This window comes from Lagenorhynchus albirostris, chromosome 12, assembly GCF_949774975.1.
Source record: "Lagenorhynchus albirostris chromosome 12, mLagAlb1.1, whole genome shotgun sequence".
Taxonomy (NCBI): Eukaryota; Metazoa; Chordata; class Mammalia; order Artiodactyla; family Delphinidae; genus Lagenorhynchus; species Lagenorhynchus albirostris.
Window position 1 is genome coordinate 69,577,835 of NC_083106.1, and position 8,474 is coordinate 69,586,308.

At 42.8% G+C, this 8,474-nt stretch overlaps 1 pseudogene; it reads right to left on the bottom strand.

The window, feature by feature from the left end:
* The window catches only part of LOC132530496 (poly(A) polymerase alpha-like), a 61,277-nt pseudogene extending 59,370 nt beyond the window's left edge, over nt 1–1,907 (bottom strand).
* Between the last annotated feature and the right edge of the window lie 6,567 nt (nt 1,908–8,474).

Sequence of the window (8,474 nt, forward strand, 5' to 3'; positions counted from 1 at the left end):
GCTTGAATTAGCCTGTGCCATATTTCTCAAGTAAAGGTATGATTTCCATTTAATCTGATTCAATACTTTATTTTATTTTATTTATTTTTATTTTTGGCCACACCGCAGGGCTTTCGGTATCTTAGTTCCCCAACCAGGGATCGAGCCCGTGTCCTCAGCAGTGAAAGTGCAGAGTTCTAACCACTGGACCACCAGGGAATTCCCCTGATTAAATATTTTAATAACTCTCAAAGAATAACATTCAGATAACTAAACAGCTTATAGATGCCCCTATTTTCAGGGGCTCCAAATTGAGAATGGCTGAGCTAGGTAGAAAAGTGTGAGCCTATGTCAATGAGTGCAGAGTTTCTTTAAAGTCTCAGTTCCGAAAATAAGTGCATTTTGAGTTACCTCTATCCTAGAGGTGAGGAGAAAATGTTACTTGGATGTAAGTTCCTCTCTGGGGGAGACCATTTACCATGGAAACCAAGGGCCCTGAAGAGTAGCTGGTGTGGAGTAGACCAATATGAGAAATAAATGTTGAGGAGTAAGAGGGGTGGGATGCGGTGACAAGGTGGGCAGGACACTGGGTGGAATAGTCGGGGGATCGTCAGACGCCTCAGTGCTCTCTGCTTTCCATTGACATCTGTTGTCACGACAGCAGCACCCTGGGGCCAGCCATGAAGTTATCAGGTCTTTCTGTCAAGAATACAGTGTCGGAGCCTTTTTTTCAGCGTTCTGATATCATTCTGGCACAGGATTAAGTTCTGATCTCATCAGTTACCAGTGATGTGAATGTGAATGAGTTCTATAAGCTCTCTCTACCTCAGTCTCCCAGCTGTAAAATGGGACTAACTATCTGGTAGATTTAAAGTCAGATAATCCATGCTGAAAGTCTGTCACATCAGAGACACATCACAAATATTGGGCCCTTTCCCCATTCTTAGCAATAAATTACATGGAACAGACCAGGCGATTGGTCACAAATCCTTCTTTCTAGGCTCTAAGCTAAGACCAATACCTTCAAAGGAGATGATGAAGGTTTTGCCATCCCACTTGGAGTAGCTGTAAATGACTAAGTCTCCAAAATAGTTAAAATAAGTTCCTTGAATAATCAAGCTGATTTTTGCTTTTTTTTTTTTTTAAACTCCTCGGACTACAGTTCAATCAAAACTTTGGCAAGTGTTCAGATGTTTTATACCTCAGAAGAGCCAATGACAATCACCATCTCTTGCACACTAGCAGTAAGCGACCATCTTCCACCAATGCTACATTTATTCTTCTTCAAGATAGAGAGAGAAGTTGGCCACATACTGGGCTAAGCCAGGTCCAGTACCATTCTTAGAACAGTTCTCCACCGAGGGACCAAGGAATAGAGAGGAGGCCCCTCTTACACAAGTCTTCCATTCACAAAGCTAAGAGACAGACGTTTTACTACAATGCTGGTGAGATGCCAAAAACAAACAGAAACAAGAATAAACACAAGGGTTCTTAGGCAAACAAGCCCTGTCTGGTTAGCATATGGCTCGACACAGAAACAACTGTCCTCCCTCCCCGACCCATCTATGGCGGGAGCAGCTTCAGTGCCATAGCTCTGTGGAAGCCTCACTGACTCAGAAAAGGGAAAAATGTGGCCAGCGAAGAACACATTTTGCACAAGCTGAGCAAACATGGCTTTGACGTCAGGGAGGGAGCCTGTACACGGGTAACAAAGGAGACGTGCACACATGGGGATTTTGTGGTACCTGGGTGGCTGCCCAGAGCACTAAATCCTGGAGCTGAGAATCCCTTTGAAGACCCTTCACAACGCTTGGGAATTTCAAAGACTATCATCATAACTCAGAAAACCCTCCAAGTGTCATTTTACCTTTTTCTTCTGCCTCCCCATTGAGCTCGCTGTCCCCAGTGAGGGACTGCAGCCCAGCCATAGCCCGGGGGAGGGGGCAGCTGCAGCAGATGTGCACATCTGGATCACCTGCGGCCAGCCCATCGGCTCCCAGGTCTCCTGTGGCTTTAGCTTCCACATGACAGGACAAGAGGGTGGCTTCCTCTCCACAGTAACTGAATCTTTCAGCATGAGAGTTTTAACTATTGAGTAAAATATTCTGTACTGTTCAGGTTGACCCGTAAACTACACATACTCCTCTTTGGTCGATGGAATTGTCCTCATTTCCTTGTATGTGAATAAGTGGCTCTTGGATTGTAGTCCTTATAAAGTATTTTTAAATGAAGAGTACATAGCAGGGGGTGTTGGGAGAGCTAAAGACATCTTTTGGGTTCTCTTGTTATACGAGTAACTTCGGCAAAAGGCGGCTTTGATTCTCACTCTAAATTCTACCTTCCCTCTGTGGGTTTTCAGCACAGTTCCTCTGAATTCAGAGGGAAACCCAATATCTACATGGTGACTTTCAACTCTGTCCTGCCCTATGCAGTTCCCTTGTTTTTAATCATTAAGTGGTGAGTATACAATGACACTGCACATCTGTTTCTGGTCTGAGAAGATCAGTAAGGACGAGGGTGATTGAGAGCTACGTTAGGTGAAGCAATTACAGAGAAATGTTAAAAAGTGGAAGTGTACCATTTCCCGATTTGGTCTAATACATCCAACATCTAATACCATTTCCAACATTTTACCTAATACATCCAACATCTGGGAAAGGATGACGTGAAGCTCGGTGGATGTGGTACAGTGGGGGTGGTGACTTTGGGTGATGCATTAAATTTGAGAAAATGTCACACTAATGCTGCAATAACCTCACTGCAAACATTGCCTGCCAGGAGATGTGTCTATAAGTGATGGCAAAACCTGTTGGCATTTGATGGTGGAGTTTGTCCCCATGTGACTTTGAATATGTGATTGCTTCTTATGTTTTGTCTTTTAAAACAGTCTGGTACTTAACTACAATTTGGCATTCCCCTTTGATGACATTTCTTCTATGTGGGATTCCAGCTATCTAAAAAGCTCTAGGTAATTTTTTAAAACTGCCAGACTTGTTTCTAACAAGTAGCTTAAGCGCTAGCAGAAACTGGCATATTAATATTAAACCCAATGGAAATGCAATTTTTAGTTTGAAGAATAAACATATGTTGGGAATTGCAAAAGTCAAAGTCCTCCAAGCAAGGTTAAGTTGCTCTTTAATGCATTGAGTGTACGTATTTAGAAGTCTGGGGATTTACAATCGGCCAGAGCACTGTAACTTTCTCTTTTTCTGATTTGGTGTGTGTAAATTTGTAGCGCAAGTGGTTCATTTCTCTAGATATTTGCATTTAATTTGCTGCTGATTGCTATGTGAAAAAAAAAATTTAAAGGTAAGGAAATCATGCTCCAGAATGAATGCCTTACGCTTTGAGGATGACGCTAACGTTTTCTGTTGCATGTTGTAATGATACCGTAATCTGATGGAAGTGTGTGCAAAACTCCTCTCAGAGCACCTATTTTTTTTTTTCAAAACGAACAACTTTTTATCGAAGCATAGTTGATGTACAATGTTGTGTTATTTTCAGGTGTACAGCAAAGTGATTCAGTTTTACATATATATATATATATATATATATATATATGTTCCTTTTCAGATTCTTTTCCATTATAGGTTATTACAACAGAGCATCTATTTTGACCTAAAAGAAGTATTTCCAAAGATTCCAAGTAGTCAAAGAGCCCAATTCTGCCTTATAAAATAATAGTTTAATCTTGATTTGTGTCTTATTTCATTACTTAAAAGGACTATCACTTTCAACCCTGATTGTCACAATCCTGTTCTAGGTCACTGCTGGTTCCCCGTGTGATGCGAGTGACAGCATGCATGCTTTTTCCTTTAGTTTCTCACTCATCTCTTTCCTGGATGTTTTCCTTTTTTTTTTTTTTTTTTAACTTGCCACTTTCAGGAACTTAAAATCAAAAAGGGAGGGAAAGCAAATAATTAGAAGAAAGTAGTCTAATGCTGCAGTGACATTTAGACTTAGAAACATTTACAGTTTGTCTGCCTTTGGGAGAATTTGGGAATTATTATACATTGGAGATTTGACTCCATAAGGAGATTTTTTTCAGCGATTAGGACCAGTCTCTTGGAGATGGGTCTGGCAGCCACCCAGAGAGCAGAAGTCGTTGAACTTGAGGCATCTTCTCTAGTTTAAGGGCGCAAACACAGTGGAAATATGGGATTAAGTGTATCAGGCAGAACGAGTGCACCGGCCCTTGATGGACCTGCTCTGGGCTCCACAAATGCCAGCAGGTGTCCCCCAGACACGCCGTATGCAGACAGTCTATCATGGGGTGAGGATAAAAATAGAGAGAAAAAGGACACATTTTTGTTGTTGCTGTTTACAGAACCCAACTCTTTGGTCTTCAAAGGTCTTAGCCTCATGGAGCTGTAGGTTGTTGTCTTTCACTGATTTCCCCCGAAGGAATGTGACGGGGTGGGAATATTACAAACATCCCCTGCTTTGGCATTGTTTGATTTTTTAAAAAATTAATAAAAACAGCTCCTAGCAGCTGGTTGAAACAATTCTGCTCTTCACAAAAGCCTTTGCAGTTGACACTGAATGTTAAGAAAATAATTCTTTCAATTAGTGTGTGGCCAGTGCACCTGTGAACTGGGATCATCCAAGAAAACATATCTGTGAATGTCGTGAATGTCAGGGAGAACAATTCAGGAATTCATCCACTCTGCCTTTTTCTTTTGCCACATTTGCACAGATGTTAATCCCGGGGTGCAAACGCTGGAAGGGCCGCCTGCCTATAATCCCAGGAGCATGAGAAACAGGAGTTCAGATCAGGAAAACTATTAATTTCCAACTGTCTGCCATCAGTATCATTCCTCCTTGTTTTTAGGTATGCTTCTGTCTTATATTATTTCTCAAACTGTGATACATAATTCACTGGTCCTGGTATAGAGTTGGCTGTCAGGTACACGGGCAACTTACCAAGCCCTTATTCCTCAAAATCATTTATTGATCACTCTATGTGCACAGCATTGTGTTTGGTATAAGGGATACAAATGTGAATAAGACCTAACCCCTGCCTTGGAAATGCTTATGATTTCTGTTAGAACCAGTTTTCCTTCTCTGCTGGTATTTTATAATGTATCATCATCCTATGTTTTTCAGTGTTCCATTTTTTTTTTTACTTCTTTATTAGAGTATAATTGCTTTACAAAGGTGTGTTAGTTTCTGCTTTATAACAAAGTGAATCAGTTATACATATACATATGTTCCCATATCTCTTCCCTCTTGCGTCTCCCTCCCTCCCACCCTCCCTATCCCACCCCTCCATCAGCGTTCCATTTTTGTCCATGGGAGTAAACAGGGGTTTCACCTTGTGTATCAATTATTGAATTGCTATGTAGTGGAGCACCTCAAAATAACGGCTTAAAACCGCTACCATTTTTTAATGCTCACCCAGCTCACAAGCTGGGTCATTCTGCTAAACTGGGCCAGTTCAAGCGACCCAGGAAGCAGGGCTTACTCAGTCATCTGTGGTCAGCTGGTACCTCAGTGGGGATTGGCTCAGTCTAGGATGGTCTCATTTATATGTCCAGTGATTGGCTGGCTCTTGGTTGGAGTGATGGGGGTGACCGGGCCACCTTATCTTTCATCACCCAGAAGGCTAGCCCAGGGTCATTTGAAGAGTGATGACAGGTTTCCAAGGAAGCCAGCGATGGCATGCAAGGTTTTTTTTAAAGCCTAGGCTTGTAAATGGTACAATGTCCCTTCTCCTCTGTTTAATTGGCCAGAGCAAGTCATAAAGCCATTCCAGTCTCCAAAGGTGGGGAAGTAGACTCTACCCTTTAAATAGGAGGAGCTGGAAAGTCACACTGTAAAGAGTTTGGATTCAGGGCAGAGTGAAGAATTGGGGCTATTTTTGCAAACACATCCTTCTTATTCTTTAGAAATGGTCCTGAGAGTAACCTGTCACATCCTTATACCTTATTGAATTTTATGAACCTTGCCAGAGAATCAGGGTTTTTCTGAGAATCACCTGGATCTACCTTAATATGTACGGATCGTCATCTCTAAGCGACATTATGGCTTAGGAAAAAATATGGTAAGAGAAGGGGGGCGGGTGTTGCAGAAGAATTTCTCCAATCCTTTGATACGTTAGTGTGCCTGTGAGTGGCTGTTGCATCTCCTAGTCTTATTTGATCTTTTTTCAAGGGATCACCTGTGTTTCAAGGAACAGTTTGTGGAAAATGGTGCTTCAGGATGTGTTTCCAGTCTTGGACATTCACTTATGGAATGCCAGTTGTGGTAAGAGCAGACCTCTAGACCAAAGGGAGAGAGTGACAGAAGTGAAAGGACAAACGTAAGGGAGGGGCCTTTGGGTGCTTGGAGTCCGTTCAGCCTTTCCTTGTGAGGGAGGAAATGCCTCTATGCGTGTCATAGCATCCTTAGAGCTGCGAGGGTCCTGGGAGAGCACCTGAAGAGAAGTCTCAGACCCTTCCCTCCCACGTGGCTTGCCCAGTGGCACACTGCTAGTAAACGGCACAACTCCGGTAGCACAGCTTCAGCAGATGCTCAGAGTGCTTGCAGTGGTAGGACTGCCTCATTCGTGCCCTCGTGAAGCTTATGGTCAATGTCAGTGTCCACATTCACGTTGACTACTCACCCAAACAATTTGCTCAAAGCCATTTAATAAGAGATAAAAAAGAATTTGATTATAAAAACTATGCTTCTTCCACTAAGTTTTTGCAGTTATTCTAGCACACATATTTGGGACAGGTATATACTTACATGAGACTATATATTCCCTTGTCTGGGCTTCTGTAGTCCTCTGATCATTTTGCCATTTATGGTGCTTTTGTTACTATGCCAATATTTCTGTGTGCATCTGTTCCTAAAGCAGGCTGTGAGCATCTCAAGGGCAAGAGCCATGTGTAACGCACCTCCTTTTCCTTTCCCAGCTTCGCCTGGTACTGAGAGTTGCTCAGGGCACCTAGAATGACTGGTTCCCCTTGCTGATCAATATGATCATTTATTTTATAGATTATTCATTACAAAATTATACATTTACAAATGAAAGACATGGTTATTATTAGTGTGTTGTTTCTTTAATAACAAGAAGTCCCCTTATTAACTGTTTTGCAACTGGAGTTCTTTCTTTCTCTCTTATGTGCCAAAGCAGATAATCCTGGACTAAGTAGCTAAGGTTTGTTTCTTAGAAAATTAGAATCAGCTCCAAATAACGCTGGCTACTGATGTCTAATATTTGAGAGGGGGGAAAATAATAGACGTAGAGATTTGGGGCAAATCAATGTTTTAAGGACATGCTGTAATTACTGACTTCATGACATTCTTGTCCCATTGTTTATTTTTATTTATTTATTTACTTGCTCCCACCAAAAATGGAAGCCCTCAGATTGCACTGAAGAACCTCATGGGTCAGGCAGGTTCTTTGGATGGGAAGTTCCTTTCTGAGCTCCTTCTACAGTCAGGGGTAAACTCTGCCCTTTCTGGCTGAGAACCCAGCCCACAGGCTACAACCTGGTGGGCATTGGAGGGGCGGTTTTCCTTTGGAGGAAGCGTATTTTGCCTGTGCCTTGTCCATGTTAGAGAGGAACGGGGCATACAGGGGTGTGTTTGTCTGCCTGACACATTTCACAGCCGAGGATGGTTCTTACAGCTCTCCACTCACCTGAGTGTCAGAGCTGGGGCTGATTCCAGGTTTTCCACTGGCTTCGCTACGGGGCTGACCCGGAGCCTTGCGATCAGTGTGCTGAGAAAATCAGCTAGCACATCTCAGTGTGCGTATGTGCTCGCATGTGGTTCTGTGTGTTGAAGATGGGGGCTCTGTATCATCGCCAGAGCATCCGGCACAACACAAACATCTCCATGAAAAACTGTATCTCATCATTAAAGTTTTCTTCATTGTTCACAAGACCTATGTGGGAGCTCACTAATTCTTCACATATGAAGTTTGGGCAGTGGTCCTGGGGTCTTCTTGTTAGTAATCCACACTGGAAATGTCATTATAAACTGAAGACAGATGATACCACCCGCAACGCCATGTGTCTCTCATTTAGCCTCTTGCCATCCCATCGCAATTACAATCCATGGCCCCAGCTCCTTCTGGGAGTTGCCAGAGGGAGCGCCAGACCTGGCCTCATGGGGGCGAGAGGAGCATCCTTGCCTTGGGAGCAGGGCACGAAATGAATGACAAGCAGTTTTCAACGGGAATAGAAATCACCTCTCTCAGACCAAATCACCGAGCTCAATCAAGGACCTTGATGACAAGTGAAATTAAATAAAACATGAGTGATGAAACACTGTAATATGTTTACCGTGAGCTAGTAGAGACAGCTGATAATTAACTGTTGCCCAAACAGTAACTTGGCAGTACATGATTGTAACCAGGACACAGAGCAGTAGTTAACTGAAAGTATTACTAAAGATCTTTGCATCTGGGAAGAAGCACGTGACCTTCAACAGGGAAAGGGTACAGGCAAGCTATGGACCCTTCCAGGGCATCAACTGACTGTGGATCTGGATTCTGACCTGTG